General features: G+C 35.6%; 1 non-coding gene across 1 annotated transcript; it reads right to left on the bottom strand.

Moving 5' to 3' along the window:
- Positions 1-15,632: 15,632 nt before the first annotated feature.
- Positions 15,633-15,713, bottom strand: LOC118636814. Its single transcript, XR_004960789.1, has one exon. It is a non-coding gene; the product is annotated as a small nucleolar RNA SNORD115 (small nucleolar RNA).
- Between the last annotated feature and the right edge of the window lie 1,551 nt (positions 15,714-17,264).

The following is a 17,264-nucleotide window of genomic DNA, read 5'->3' as shown; positions in this document are numbered from 1 at the left end:
TGCACACCCCCTACCAGGGATCAAACCTGTAACCTGGTCATGTGCCCTGACTTGGACCTCTCAGTCCATGAGACTGATGCTCAATCCACTGAGCCACACTGGCCAGGCTAAAAGATAAACCAAATTCACAAACCTTTACCTGGACTAACTGAGAAAAGAAAGAGAGAGGACACAAATTTAACAAAAAATCAGAAATGAGAAGTGAGACATTACAACTACTACTACAGAAATATAAAGGATTATGAGATTGCTATGAACAATTATATGCCAAATATTGAATAACCTAGAAGAAATTGATAAATTCCTAGAACTGTGCAACCTACCAACAGTGAATCAAGAAGAAATAAAACATCTGAACAGATCAGTAATGAGTGAGGAGATTGAATTCTTAATTAAAACAAAAAACCTCAAACACAGAAAAACTGATGACCAAAGGACTTCACTGGAAAATGTTAAACTTTTAAAGAAAAATCAATGTCAATTCTTTTCAAACTCATTTATATAATTAAAGAAGAGCAAAAGCTTTCAAAGCATTTGAAAGGCAGCATGACCCTGATATCAAATTCAAACAAAGACACTCTATAAGAAAACTACAGACCAATAACCCCAATGACAATAGATGCAAAAATTCTCAACAAAATATTAGCAAACTAAATTAAACAACACAACAAAAGGATTGTATACCATGACCAAATCAGATTTATCATTGAGATGCAAGGATGGTTCAACATATGGGAATCCATAAATTAGATACACTACATTAATAGAATAAAAGGTAAAAATCATATGATGCTTTCAATATATGGAGAAAAAGCATTTGACAAAATACAATATCCTTTCATTATAAAAACTATCAGCAAATTGGGCATAGAAGAACACACCTCACCATAATTAAGTCCACACATGACAAACCCACAGTTAACATTACATTCAATGAAAAGTTAAAAAGTTGTGAGAAACAAGATAAGGGTGCCTACTCTTACCACTCTTGTATAGCATCATACACTGAAAGTCCTAGTAAGAACAATTAGGTATACAAAAATAAAGACATTCAAATTAGAAAGAAAGAAGTGACATTGTCATTATTTGCAGGTAACATGATACTTTACCAAAGACCTGTTGGAAATACTTACCAAATTAAGTCAAGTTGCCGAAATAAAATCAACACACATAAGTCAGTTGCCTGTCTATATACTAACAATAAAACATCCAAAAAAGAAATAAAGAAAACTATCCCATTTACAGTAACATAACAAAAAATAAATAAATAAATAAATAAATAAATAAATAAATGAAATGGGAATAAATTTAACCATGAAAGTGAAAGTTTTGTATGCTGAAAACTTCAAGACTTTGATGAAACCATTTGAAGAAGATACAGACAAATGGAACAATAGCCCATGTTCATGATCAGAAAATTTAATTTGGTAATTTATTTAATGTTGTTAAAATATTCATACTACCCAAGGCTATCTGTGAGATTCAATACAATCTCTGTCAAAATTTCATTGATGTTTTTCATGGAAATAGAAAAAACAATCTTAAATTTGTGTGGAAACATAAATGACTTTAAATAGCCAAAGCATTTCTGATGAAGAACAAGCTGGAGGCATCATACTTAAAATTGTACTGCAAAGATATAGAAATCAAAACAGTATGGTACTGATAGCAAAGTAGACACATGGACCCACGGAACAAACTTAAGAGCCCAGAAATAAGCCATCATGTATAGGATCAGTCAATATTTGACAAAGGTTCCAAGAATACTCAATGGGAAAAGTATAGTCTCTTCAATATATGATGTTAGAAAAACTGAATAACCACATGCAGAAGAATTAAATTGAACTCTTACCTTATACCACTCACAAAAATTAAACTGAAGTGGATTAAAGTCTTAACCTATAGAACACCCAGAGGAAAACATTGGCAGTAATCTCCTTGACATTGGTCTTGGCAATGACTTTTTGTATAAGAAGTTAGACTACCTTTAAAAACATTTTGAGCCCTGGCCGGTTTGGCTCAGCGGTTAGAGTGTCGGCCGGGGTTTAGAGAGACCTGGGTTCGGTTCCCACTAAGGGCACTTACGTTGGTTGCAGTTTGTCCCCGGCCCTGGATGGGTTGTGCAGGTGGCAACCACTCGATGTGTACCTTTCACGTCGATGTTTCTCTCCCTCCCTCCCTCTCTCTCTCTCTCTCTCTCTCTCTCTCCCTCCCTCTCTCCCTCCCACTCTATCTGAACAAAATATGGAAAAATGTCCTCAGGTGAGGATAAAAAAAAAAAAGACATTTTGAAACCATTTGTGAATTGTTCATTCAAATTGTCTTTTTAAGGGTTTCTTGCCCTCAGGCAACATCATGCTTTAAAACAAAAACACAGGTAATAAAAGAAAAAAATTAAATGTGGCTGTATCAGCCCTGGCCGGTTTTGCTCAGTGGTTAGAGCGTCCACCCATGGACCAGAGTCCCAGGTTTGGTTCCCGCTAAGGGCATGTACTTCGGTTGCAGTTTGTACCCAGCCCTGGTTGGGGTCATGTGGGTGTTGACCACTAGATGTGTCTCTCTCACATCGATATTTCTCTCTCTCTTCCTCCCTCTCTCCCTCCCTCTCTATCTCAAAATAAATGCAAAAAAAAAAAAAAATGTTCTTGGGTGAAGATTAAAAAAAAAAATGTGGCTATAAATGTGGCTATATCAAACTGAAAAGCTTCTGCAGAGCCAAATTAAAAATTAACAAATGAAAAAGCAACTATATAATGGGAGTAAATATTTGCAAATTATATCTGATTAGATGTCAAAATGCTAAATATATAAGTAACTTATATAACCCAATAGCAAAAATCAAACAAACACATATGTATCATATTTATGCAAGATATTAACAAAAGTAAAAAAACTGTGGGGAGAGAGTAGTGAGGGGAAATATAGAAATTTTCTGTAATAGCTCCTCAACTTTTTTTGTACAACTAAAACTGCTCTAAAAATAAAGTTGTCTATTAATATTTTCTTTTTTTTTTTTCTTTCTTTTTTTTTTAATCCTCACCCGAGGACATTTTTCCATTTTTTGCTCAGATAGAGTGGGAGGGGGAGAGAGAGAGAGAGAGAAACATCGACGTGAAAGGGACACGTGGAGTGGCTGCCACCCGCACGACCAACCAGGGCCGGGGACAAACTGCAACAGAAGTACGTGCCGTGCCCTTAGCGGGAACCGAACCCGGGTCTCTCCGGACCGCAGGCGGACGCTCTAACCGCTGAGCCAAACCGGCCAGGGCTCTATTAATATTTTCAAAGTGCATGTGTAAAGGTAATAATATAAAAGACAAATTTATTTAAAATGCATAGTCAAAGATAAATAACAAATAAATGAGTAAATCAAACAATTGATTGATTAATTAATTCAGATTTTAAAAAGATTAGGTTACTGGCCTAGATTTTATTATATTTAAATACAATCCATTGATTATTCTGAATAACGTGTTCATTGTTTTCAAGTCTACAACACAAAGTTTACATGCATAAGATTACCTAGGGTATAACATGACAACTTTACTTCCAATAAACCCCTTGCTATTTCTGAGGATGTATATTATATCCAAGGATTAAGAAAAAAAATAAAGGTCTATTCAGAATACCATTTTATTATTTTCAGAAAAACTACTGGATGTACTGTCTCAACCCTAGTTTCCTGCCTGTTCCTTGGAAAATAAACATTCCCCTTCCTTTTTTTATTGTCAAGCTGTTCTGTTACTCTACAACATTCTTGTAGGTTGCTGAAAAATTTATCTAGATAAACATCAGACAAACCATTGTGCTGTTGCAGGATCGATCATGGACTCTCAGCTATATAATTAGACAGCTTTGCATAATCATAACTAGACTTTGTAGTTTAACTTGATTATATACTCTTATACATTTTTAATATATGAAACTTGAAACTAAAAGTTAGATTATCTTTAAAAGCCTTTTAAAACCCTTAGTGAATTGTTCATTCAAATTCTCTTTTTAAGGGATTCTTACCCCTAGGCAACAGCCTGCTTTGAAACAAACTGTAAATGAATTGGTGAACATTTTAAAAAGTAGAAGAAAATAGCAATTACTCGGTTCTTGAAATTGCACGCAGTCTTTTAAAACATATCTATCATTTTGGGTTTTGCCTTCCACCCTGAATAAAACTTTAGTATTCTTTTTGTGGTTCACTACTCAAAACATTACTTTTCTTAGCTGATTTTATCTGTGATATGATGACTACTGATTATTTTTCTCTTTTAATGTCTCCTTCATCTTCATGAAATTAATATCACTGGTATGTTCTTGTTACTTAAAATTCAAATAAATAATGAATTAGACCCAACAATTCCTTCATCTTTCTGCTTCTAACTAAAATAGCTCACCAATAAAGAAAGCAATCTTTTTCTAATGGATTAGTAAATATAATGCCTTCTGATCCTATCTTCTATTCTCATAAAAGGAACACATTATTAATTACTTGTTATTAAGATAATGTCAACTACTAGATGTAAAGAATGTTATAGAAGCATTTGGGTAATAAGCATTCACAAAGAAGAAGAGGTACTTCTGTGCAATATAAGGTACTAAAGTAACTTTGAAAAAGGCCACTTGTCAGAGTTGACTATGTAATAACATTACACAATACAAAGACAGTTCGGGTGAAATATTAATGTGGAACTTCCATTTTTAGTAATATGACAAATTGTCCCAAATAACCATCTCTCTTAAAACAAATACAATGTTGAGTAAAGTATTTAAAAAATGGTATTTCAAAAGTATATAAAGCTTGGCAACATAGAAAGTAATCATTAAGCCAAACTACCATTAAAGACAGACATCTAGGATAGTAAATAATGGACTTACGCTGCGTTGGCTCTAGAGCATTGTTTAATCCAATGAACTTGAATTTCAGTTTTCACATCCAAGATCTGAGCCGGCGGGAGATCACATCCACAACACAAGGCCAATGTAGAGCAAAACGGCTTTATTGCATGCGCCTGGGTGCAGGCGAGCTGAGCCGAAAAGGGGTCAGCTTCGAATAACTGTTGGGGTGTAGGTTATATACTCTGCTTCTAGCTTCCGGCAGTTCCTGCTGACGTACTCTGCCTGGCCCATTGTCTGATTTGCTGTTGGACTGGTCCCGTATCTCCTCCTGTATCTCCTGGGTGATTCATTGTCTTGTGGATAATCTGATAATCCTTATCCATACTCAACAGAAGGCTGAGCAAAGGTCATGCAAGCAACACAATTTTCACAGTTTCTGCCTTTTGCAAGTTTTTACCTTTACCCTTTAAAACATTACTAACCCTTTCAGATCCAAGTATGGAACACAAATCCCTGGATCCATTCAGGTTGGGGAATAAAATACTAGACGCCCCATCTGGAAAGCTGAGAGCAAAGAAGAGTTATTGTCCGTCTTAAAACTGAATAGTCAAGTATATGTGTTATAATGGATGTGGTACTCAAATAATTGAAATACAGTTTTAATTTCCATATTAGTGAAAATGAGATCCAAGGATAAAATATAATAATAAAATAAATCAAGGAGAAAAAAAGAGGCATATTGTTTTCTGGACAGAAAAAATAACAAAAAATTGCTACCTCATTGGGTTGGTATGAAAATTCCATATAACAGTAATATACCATTAAAAACATTAAAATAGTGGTAAATTCTAGTCATTTTTTTTTTTTACCATACTCTGTCACAGACCCCCACGTCATCCAGCATATTGCAAAACCAAGCCTGCAAAGTCCTCATCAGTTACTATTTCTTTCTTACAAACATTCTTGATCTTCTTGCCCAAGTTCAGAACGTACTTAACATCTCACCTTAATTAATACAATATCTTGACTGGTCTTCAATGCATCTCTTATTTAAGTGCATTTCATGCGCCTAACACAGAGCTATTTTAATCACTTTAAGCATTTTCTTCCTTAGAATTCTCAATATATCCCACTGTAGATATAATAAAAGTAGAACTCTTCAGCATAACCCTCAAGATCTTTGAAAATCTTTCCCCAAACAAACTTTGCAATCTTATTGCTTCTGCATCCATTTCCATGTGCTTCCAATATTCCAGTTATCAACCTTCACTTTATTATCCAACAATATATTTTCATTCAAGTTGAGAAATAACTTTTTTTTCCCCCCTCTGGTCTGCATAACCCACTAATCTAAACTCAGTTCAAATCACACCTCATCTAAGTGATTTTCTAGATTTTCTGAGTTGGACTTGTCTCTCATTTGCTCCTTGTTCACTTGTAACAGTTTTTCATATCTCTATTATTATAATCAGCCCAATCTATATTTTTCAAATTACTTTTATATATAGGTTTTCACTCCTGCTAGACTGTGAAATTCTTAAGTGTGGAAATATGCTGTATTTATCTTGGCATGCCTGGTACTTAATATGTTAACCTACCCATAGTAGGTTTTCAAAAAATATATTGAATTTCTTCATGTCGTAGTTTGACTGTGGGGCAAGCATGATCCCCAAGAACATTTGCCAATATTAATACTGGAGAAAAAATTGTACCTGACACATATTTTCCTTCTTAGCTTAAGTCATCAATTAAGAACAGCAAAAGCTGGGTTGTGTGGAAAATACAGTGTTATCCTTTTCAGAATAAACTTTTTTATTTTTCCAGATTTTAATATTGTTATTAAGTTCTCTGGGAGTTATTTAACTTCTCTAATAAACTACATTATGGAATACCTTAAGTCAGAAGGTACTATGTATTCCAGGGAAAATATGGACCCTGGCCAGACAGAAATGACAAAGAAAAATTGATGATACAGCAAGCTCTAAATAAGAACTTTTATTTATTTTATGGTTTTGCCTAAAGTGTTCCATGTGCAACAGAAAAAAAAAAACCTAATATTTGTTGTGGGGACGTTTCCCTGACTCTGTGATCTCAATGTCAGCCACGCTGAGACATGGTCTCCTAAAGATGACGGTGCTGGCTTAACCTGGATGATTTCTAATTCAAATAAATATATTATCATATGAAAGTATGTGAATAATCTTTCATACTCTATGAATATAACTTTATCCTTACTGCCTCTTAGAGTAGCTCTGAAGACCACATTTGTTATCTAAATTTCCAAGTTTCAAAATCCACAAATAATAGTAAAACAAATTGAGTTCCTTCCTGCTTTTGAATTTTTATTTAATGTCACAGCTGACATCTTCATTGAAATTTTCATCTAATTTAGTTGGAATGAGTAGAGAAGATACACAGGGAATAGGATACAAGTAGAGAACTGAATTTTTCTCCCCATTTTTTTGGTGGAATATAGTTAGAAAGTTCATTTGAATATATCCAGATTGGTATAGTTGGAATTTGCAAAAATGTAACATATTTAAACATCCCCAACAGCAGTTGAACAGATGCATGAAGAAATAAGCCATGCCCGTAATGAGGCTAATTTGTATAAATCATCTAGACTTTGTTTGAAATGTCATTGCTTTTAAGTATACTTCCTTGATATACTTTAAATTACCGATTATAAAAAAAAATTTTCTTTTGGAAGCACTCACTTAGAGCATGGTAGAAACTAAAGGTTGAAATTATATGTAATAAAAATACATGTAAAATAATACCTATTTGCAAAAATCATCTTATGTTATCAATGCTAATTAATAGCCTTGGAATTAATAATGCAACATTTATTTATGACTTCTCCTTCATGATATGAAGAAAGCTAAGAAAGCCAAGTGCTCTGGAAGCCAACTCATTAATCCATACAGATAAACAACAGTTAATTACATTTTAAAATAAATTATCTAGTTGTTAAAGTATCTCTTTTCTATTTTTTTGGACATGGAGAGGACTGTGATTTAATTCAAAGGCTACAGGATGTAGAAGCATATAAAAGTTGGCACTCTCACTAACTATTTATGTGACTTAAATTAGTCACTTAGTTTTTTAAGCCCCTGTTCTCTCTTTGATAAAGTACAGATAATATATCTACCTGCTTATCATCACCTGATTGTTGTTATGAAAAGATATAATAGATATGAATATCTGGTAATTTTCACATCTAAGTAAGACGTTTCAGACACAAATTTTTATTAATACAATACTTCTCAACCAGATTAAAATTGTAACCATAGCCTGGCTGGTGTGGCTTGGTGAACTGAATGTCATCCCATGGACCGAGAGGTCCTGGTTCAATTTCCGGTCAGGGCACATGCCCGGGTTGCAGGCTCTATCCCTAGTAGGGGGCGTACAGGAGGCAGCCGATTGATGTTCTCTCTCTCTCTCTCTCTAAACACATCAATAAAAACATATTTAAAAAACAAATAAAGTAATGTAAAATAAAATTGTAGCCATATTGTCAAGAATCTATGGGCCCAACTGGCTCCTTAGATAGCTATAATGTCTTCCTACAACTGTGGAGACTGGGGAGCATGCCAAGCAGCATTAAAACTTACTTCTCTTTTCTTACCATAATTAAAATTCAATTTTAAAGTTTGAGTCTTTAATTATAAGAATCCTATGAAAGATCTCAAATATAGATTTTTTTACAGTGTGGTTTTCTTGTACAGCTGTCCTGGGTTGGTTACTGTAGGCCTCACTCTGTTCTGGAGATGGCCCTACTGTATAATTTAAGGAAATGTAGAATTGTTTTGCATAATAAATATAAGGAAAAGCCATTTTGAAACAACTAAACAGTTGGATCTAAAAGCTGAGAATGTTGCAGTTATGATGTGAAGCCATAACTCTATCAATTACTTGTAATATGCTGCAAAGTTTATATTTTCCCATGGTCTCTTTGTAATATATATTACTACTGTTCCTCGAAACGATGCTGATGAGCTCAACTTGGATAAACTTAATGAGGAAAAGAGGGTTCAATACAAATCGTGAGTGTTCCAAAGATACAAAGAATATTTTAAACTTTGTGTGTATACATGGATTTTTACAATCATTATATTGTAAACAAGTCCAAAGGTCATTTCATCATCACAGTAAAATATAAATAGTTTGAGCTCCTAGTACTCTAGGGACCTTTCTGAGGATTGAATTTGACTGCCCCCCAAATCCTGCATTTTCAAATGTGAAAGAACTCATTCAAAAGGAAGAGAGCTGAAAACATGGTTGGAGTTGAATATTACCTCATTAGTTTGAAGTTAGGTTGGGCACCTAGCATGAAATTCAAATTCACGTGGCATTCATATTCAAATGTGAACTGAATGAACTAGTAAGTGAAAACTGTTTAAATATGCTACTAGCAAAACAAAGATAAAACAATGGCCTTCCACATGAGTATCAGTGAAAAGGAAGTGAATACGGTATTCTTCAACTTGCATACCCATGTTTGAGCATTTGCAGTTTTGCATCGCTTCTGGATTGCACTAAATTCCTGAGTTGTTTATTATTTTCAGTTAATGAAATCCTTTATCTATTGTTTCTGTGTGTGTTTTGTATACTTGATATGGTTTCTTGCTACCTTTTATGCAAACGGAGAAGGGAGACAACACATTAACAGACACACAGAAGGCAGGGATAAGATTTCTACACTTCTGATTATTATCTTCTTATCAAAATAAAAGTCCTTGCACACAATATGTCTTATTCATCCTCATAACTTGTCTTGCCCCTCTCATTCCAGCATCTAGCACAGGGCTTAGCATGCACAGGATATTCAGCAAGTATTTTTCCAATTGAACCAAAAGAGGGAAACCTATTTCCTCGGTCAGAATGAAACCATCAGCTAATATACATCCCATTTCTAAGCAATATTCAGGCTGTGTAGCCTACGAAAATTTAATTTTTTTTTTAAATGTTCACATTCCTGTCTGGGATCTAGGAAGTTCTAACTTACTGTCATTACATAAACATTTAAGCATTGGCTTTGAAGAAAGAAAGATACAAAATCAAGCCCACGTTTACCCCTCACTCTGACAAGTTCATCATCCTCTTTAAGTATCAGCTTCATCTGCAAAATGAAAATAATAGTACTTACCTGATAGAAACACGAAAGATTATAGAGACAGGTATATGACTAGTTTAATGACATGCAGTAGTAGTACTCAGTAAGCAGCAGTTACTCTGATTTTATTTTTTTGTTTTTAGAGAGAGAGGAAGAGAGAGTGAGAGGGAGAAAAACATCAATGTGAGGAGCAAAACATCCTGTATGCCCCCTACCAGGAATCAAACTGGTAACCACCCCTTGGTGCATGGACCAATGCCCAACCAACTGAGCCACACCAGCCAGAGCAGTAGCACTTATGTTTATAATTATCATTATTTTTTCCTCAGATCATCTCACAGAAACTGGGCAATAATAACGTACCAAGATAAAAAATAAAATAACATACCAAGACCTTTTTTTTTTTTTCTACCATAACCAATTTCAAGTAACAATTTCGAAAGGTAGCAGATTGGTTAATAAGAAAATAAAATCATGTTAACAAGTCTTAACTGCTCGGGAGCATTTCTCCACCTTACCTTTTTTAAAGCTTTGCCTTTATTCATTTATTTGTTCATTCATTAATTCGAAATATATTTATTGAGTGCTCGCTGTGTGCCCTGCAATGTTTGAAAAGCTAGGGCTTTATCAGTGTAGCAAAAAAAGTATCTCTCCTCATGAAGTTTACATTTGATAATGGAGAAGTAAACAATAAGCAATAAAAAAAATAAGGAATATGTCAATTACGTGATATGTAATATGTGATCAGTGCAAAGGAAAACAGAGAAAGGAGAACAAGGTAAATGACATGGAGAGTACAGGGTGGGGTTGAGAGGTCAGAAGAAGCCTCACTGAGAAGGAGACACGTGAACAAAAATGTAAAGTGAATATAAAACCAATCAGAAAGAATATATGTGCCCCTATGTTCATAGCAGCACCATTTATAGTCGCTAAGATCTAAAAACAGCCCAAGTGTCTATCAATGGATGAGTGGATAAAAAAGCTGTGGTACATATACACAATGGAGTACTATGCAGCTGTAAGAAAGAAAGATCTCCTATCCTTTGAGACAACATGGAGGGATCTGGAGAGCATTATCCTATGCGAGATAAGCCAAGCAGAGAAAGACAAATATCACATGATCTCACTTATTTATGGACTATAATGAACAAAACAAACTGATGAACAAAATAGACCCAGAGACATAGAAGTAGGGTACAGACTGACAAACCTTAGAAGAAGGGGTGTGGGGGGAGGGAAGAGATAAACCACAGAACTTATGTGCATGTATGTGTAACCATGGATATAGACGACAATGCTGGGGATGGAAGGGGGGAAATCGGGAGGAGGGTGTCAATGGGGGAAAAAGGAGAAATATCTGTAACAAAAATAAATTAATTTTTAAAAAATAAAAATAAAGTGAATATAAATAGCTTGGAGAAGAGTGCTCAGGGCAGAACTGCTAATTTAAATTCCTGGGCAGAAATGTTCTTGACTTATAAGAGGCAGTACAAGGAGGTTAGCGGAGCAGAGTTCGCCAGAGAAAGTATAGTAAGGGAGAGTTGGAGAAGACAGGTCATCAGTGGTCTTGTAGGGCATCATAAGGACTTAGATTTTTTCTGTCTGTCAAATAGGATGACATTGTAGATTATTGTCTAAGCAGCATGTCTAGTATCAGGCTTAAATTTTATCAAAAGTTCAGAAAAGCTAAGTTGAGTTTCAAGACAAAAGTGATCAATATTTTATATATTGTTAGCATAATTAGCTAATGCACTTGAGATTTCCCAATCTGCAAGAGTAATATGGGAGAGAGAGAAAATTAGAACAAGTTTAGGAAAAGATATTCTACTAGGTCATACATTTGCCTAAGGGGAAAGAAACAATAACGAAGTCTAGCAAAAAATATTTAATTTAGATTTGATTAAATAAATCCTTTCCAAGCAGAGATAGGTGTTAAGATAATTGACAAAGGGGGTTTTAATATTTCTCCCAAACATTCTTTTGAAGCAAATCACAGTTTTTAAAATTGTAGTGGCATATGAAGGCGCAATCAAGATAAAGCCCAAACCAGAATCGTAACTAAAGTTCTAAAATCATTCAGTAGGAGGAAAGACGTAATGATCTTTTCAGAAAGAAACAAGAGTGAGCTATTCATTTATTGATAAATATAGTGTTAAACTCCACTTAATCTGCTACTATCCACTTTCCAGGAAATATAAAGAAATGAAGTGGTGGCGGGGGGGGGGGGGGGGGGCGGGAGGCCAGGGTCCTGAGGAGTTTCCAGTTTCCCAGGAGTACTTAGAAATGGGCAAAGCTCTATCTACCTTGGATCCTGAAGACCAAGGCTACATCTACTGCCAAGAAATTTCTAATTATAAATTGTAAATACTGGAAGCATCTCTATAAGCCTGATATTCAGGTTGTTCAGAGTTGTTTCTAAAAAATCAACAGACTTAGCCTCACTTGGGAGAGTTCTCAGCAGTGGAGTTTTGCCAGACACTGCTATAATCCTTTCCAGTTCACAGAAGAATCACTGACTTAGTTAAATTTGCCCAGAGCTAAGGAGGTCATTTCACATGGGGTGAAGGCAAATGGATTTGGCACAGACAGATGGCAAAGCATCTCAGGAATCACAACTAGATCATCAGAGAAACCAGAGATGCCATAAGCAACCACAGAAACCCTGCAGAAGAGTATTGCAAAATAGATTTTCAGTAGTCAAATGTCAAATGATAGCACCTGTTTTTTCAAGGGCAGAATGAATTGGAAGAATATAAGTTTATTTGAATTTTTTAATCTTCACTCAAGGACACATTTTTATTGATTTGAGAGAGAGAGAAAGGGACAGGTAGAGAGAGAGACGTCAATGTGAGAGAGAAACATAATGTGAGAGAGAAACATTTATCAGTTGCCTCCTGTACGCTCCCCAACAGGGATCAAACCCAAAACCTAGGTATGTGCCCTGACCAGGAATCAAACCTGAGACCCTTTAGTGCATGAAACAATGTTCCAACCGATTGAGCCAAACCAGCCAGGGCAGAATATAAGTTCCATATTTGCACACTTGTCAAAAATTATTTGGGGAAAATCATCCAGCTGGTGTGGCTCAGTGGCTGAGCATCGATCCGTGCAACAAGAGGTCACCGGATGATTCCCAGTCAAGGCACATGCCCAGGTTGTGGGCCTGATCCCCAGTCAGGAGGCGGCCAATCAATGTTGTCTCTCATCGATGCTTCTGTTTCTCTCTCCCTCTCCCTTCCTCTCTCCCTAAAATCAATAAAGAAAAAAACATTTTTTGAAATAAATTGTTTTCTCTTTGTTATCCGCCTGTGAATTAAGAAATTCTATCTAATATTTGCCTTTCAATTCACACATACACACATTTGTTTTTCTGATCACCCTTCCCCTGTGTAATCCATACTTAAGAATTATAGTATCCATACTTTCATCCTAAGCATGCTAGTTGAGAGCAGAGACTTGCGCACCAACAGCCTGGTCTAGAGTGCCAGTTCCGCCGTTTAATAACTATGTGATACTGGGAAATTTATAAGATGTCAATGTTCCTCTGCTTTCTTATCAATAAAATTGAGCTAATAATAGCACCTATCTTACATGTTGGTTGTGAGCTCAAATAATGTATACATATTAAACACTGAGAAGAGTAGCTGGCATCCTGTCAGTGTTTGGTCAAGTTACATATTTATTTATTTATTTATTTATTTATTTATTTATTTATTTATTTATTTTTATCCTCACCTGAGGACATTTTTTGATATTTTGCTCAGAGAGAGTGGGAGGGAGAAAGAGAGAGAGAGTGAGAGAGAGAGAGAAACATCGACATGAAAGGGACACATCGAGTGGTTGCCACCCACAGGACCCAACCAGGGCTGGGGACAAACTGCAACCAAGGTACGTGCCCTTAGCGGGAACTGAACCCGGGTGTCTCTGGACTGCAGGCCAATGCTCTACTAACTGCTGAGCCAAACCGGCCAGGGCTCAAATTACTTATATTAATAATAACTCCTTCTCTTCCTCCTCCTCCTCCTCCTCCTCATTATTTGTGGTATATTAGTGTAAAATATTCAATAGCTTTTACTATGAATTTTTTGAAATGCAGTGTTCGGCAAGTTTGTCACCTAACATTCCATGACAAGTGCTAGTGCACTCGGCAGTTATTCATGGCCGACGACTCCGTGCTCAGGGTGCACAGAGTAGCACTGGTCCAGGCTAAGAGCCAGGCAAGTGGAGTAGCAGAGGAAAATCACAAGTCTAGTGCAGGGCCAGAAATTCTGTCTGAAGCAAGTGACCCAAGAGAAAAAAAAGTTACGATCATTACTTCAGCTCCCATTTTATTGGCAAGAGACTAATATCTTGGCCTTACCTAGGTACAGAGGGCCCCAGAAATTGCTGTCTCTAGCAGAATAAGCTGTTCCAGAAAGAACCCTAACACATAGAAAAAGATGATCATGTTCAATTAACAGCTTCTGCTACATCTGTCCTGTGGCAATCAAGCTCAGGTACAGTGTTTGCAGGTAGATCAGTGTGTCTGCGTGTGTGAGTATATTTCCTCTTGACTGTCAACTGCTTGAAAGCTTTCTCAGTGACCAGGGCCTTCTTTCGGCAGACCAGAAGTGCTGGAGAATCAGCACCATCTGGGAAGAGCCATCGCTCATTGACTGATGGAAATAGTTGTATAAGTAGCTGAGTCATCACCCTTCACTATTCCCATGAGCTAACACCGAGGTGCCTGTTCCATGTTGACATTGAGTAAGTTCAAATTATCAACAGTCGTAACAGGGTTGACGTTGCCTGTTTTTTCTCACCTATCTCACTTCCTCACTGTCTTATAAGTGTTTTGGGAGGTAATCTTCCAAACAAACTACTTGTACCCAAATCCTTGTCTCAGGATCTCTTTTGGGGGGAATTCAAAGGAAGAAAAAGGAAGAAAGGAAGATGCAAAATTGAGGCAATAGTTGCTAGATATTGCACTGTCAGGAAGTTGGAAATAATTCAAAAAACGCTAAAATATTTGCACTCATTAAATAGGACTAAATGGAGAAATTTCTACTTAAAATCTAGCCCTTCTCACTGGGGAGGGCTACATGTTTGAAAGAACTGTATGAACAGCTTCCCTTATGTGATGCTAAAACTTACAACTTTTGAAATATATCACCCCTATGAAGCTTCCTTGCCACTCTCTATTTCCTTGTCCTGTCCACTGTATAGACCCGCACTGTTCAATACACTAGCCGACTACCCAGATGTGGCTTTTGAGCACTTGAATGTGGCTAGTTCTAATTGCCATGGGCTGTCAGCATAAAACGTGTATTGGATTTCCAAGGCTTAATACGTTTCAAATATAAAAGATCTCACTAATAATCTCATATTGATTACATGTTAAATGAAAACGGCTTGGTTATAGTTGGGCAAAATAAAATGCATTATTAAAATGAAATCACCTATTTATTTTTATTTTCTTTAATCTGACTGTTCAAAATTAACAATGACATACATGGCTCACATTGTTTGGAGAGTGCTAGTATATATCAATTAGGCTTTTTGCATTTTCTTTGGTGTGGACAAAGAATATGTATTTCTTGAACACCTTAAAAAACATGTAGCAAGCTTTGGCAAAAATAGATGACGGAATGAAATTCTTTAATTTTCCTTAAATGAGGTTATTGCCTTCAAAGGACAGAACATTAAGTCCGCTCATAAATTTCCTAGGGCTTTACTTTTTTTAAGTCATCATCTCTCTTCAAGACAATGTGGTTCTCATCATTGAGAATTCTCAGGGCTTTAAATAAGAAAACCATCCCCAAAATACATAAGTCCATGTAACTATGTATTATCAGTTGTCAATCTTTCTAAGTCTATAATCAGAAAGTATTATTTCAGCCTCCTTTTAGCTCTAAGTTAGTAGTTATATTGTAAAATGATCACTACCTAAATTTGTTGAGTGTACCTTAATATTTTCTAATGAATTTGCTTAGTGCTTGCTGACATAGTTCAGAGCTGCAGGTAATTAGATATGATATCCGACAGAAAGAACTAAGACAACCAAAATTCTATTAGTTAAATCAGGGCCTTAAATATGTAATTGCATGACTGAACACTATAATTGGAAGATCTGATTCCTCTTTCCATGTACTGTTATCTTATTGTGGGTTTGCTTCTAAGAGTGGAATTTAAAACATGTATATGAATATTTATTAACAACATTAACTACTGTAACAGTGGAAATGTCAATGATGAAGATACTCTATCAGACTACGTGACCCCAAAGCTCGTTGACTCATCTCCTAGAAGCATGAGGATAACAAATATTTGAATCCATGTTTTCATATATGCTGTACAATGATACCCTCCTTAAACTTAATAATTTTCTTTAAAAAATAATTAAGTATACCTCTCTGATATACCAATATAGATAAATACAGAGGATCCAAGAAAAAATGAAAATACAGATACTTAGTTGCAGTTTCAGTATTGAAACCTGGTTATTCTGGACTCAAAAATCAAAATGCAATAATTGAAAATAAAACAACAAAAACCCTACGATAACACAGTAATCTTTGTTAGGATATTAGAACCAGATGAGAAATATAGATGTCCAAAGAACAGGGATATCAGACCAGCGGATACGGTTCACAAAGCTCAAATAATATGGTGAGCAGTACATATTTCTAATCAAAAGAGAGGTGCCTAATTGTGTACATTATCAGACTTACACCATCTTCCAGAGTTTGACCTGTGTTTATATTTAATGTTTAATTTTCTAGGCAGTCTACTCCACAGTGAGCCTTGACAGTTAGCAATACATCTTATTTATAGTTGTTATAACCTAGGAAGAAGGAAAGAAAGACGGGAGGGAGGAAAAAATTTTAGTCTTATATTATTGCTGTCAATCAATGTTATAATAGACAATTCTACTGAGAATTCAGTAGAGGAATGGGAATGATTTCACCTGCATTATTTCCTAAAGCGATGTTGAAGCTTTTATAATTTTTTTCTGCAGCAGTAGAACTCAGGCCACTTTATGTGCAGCCAAAGTTGTAGACACCTGCATTGACAGCATTCGCTTTACAATAAATAATAATGCAAAGTGTAATGTGACGCTAATTAACAAGCAGTTTCCAAGATGAGTCCCCCCCAGGGTATAAAAAAAATAGCTTGATTTTATTTTCTAGATCTTAAACAACACAATAGACTCAATTATTTCCAACATACTTAAAAAAAAAAAAATCCAAACTATGTTTCCTTATCTACATGATATACCTGTAATTGGAGGGGAAATTCACTTATTTAAAAAAAAATAACATTGTTTTGACGAATTGTG

This window comes from Molossus molossus, unplaced genomic scaffold (assembly GCF_014108415.1).
Source record: "Molossus molossus isolate mMolMol1 unplaced genomic scaffold, mMolMol1.p scaffold_m16_p_2, whole genome shotgun sequence".
Classification (NCBI taxonomy): Eukaryota; Metazoa; Chordata; class Mammalia; order Chiroptera; family Molossidae; genus Molossus; species Molossus molossus.
The sequence above is the reverse complement of the archived record's forward strand: the minus strand, read 5'-3'. Positions and strand labels throughout refer to the sequence as shown.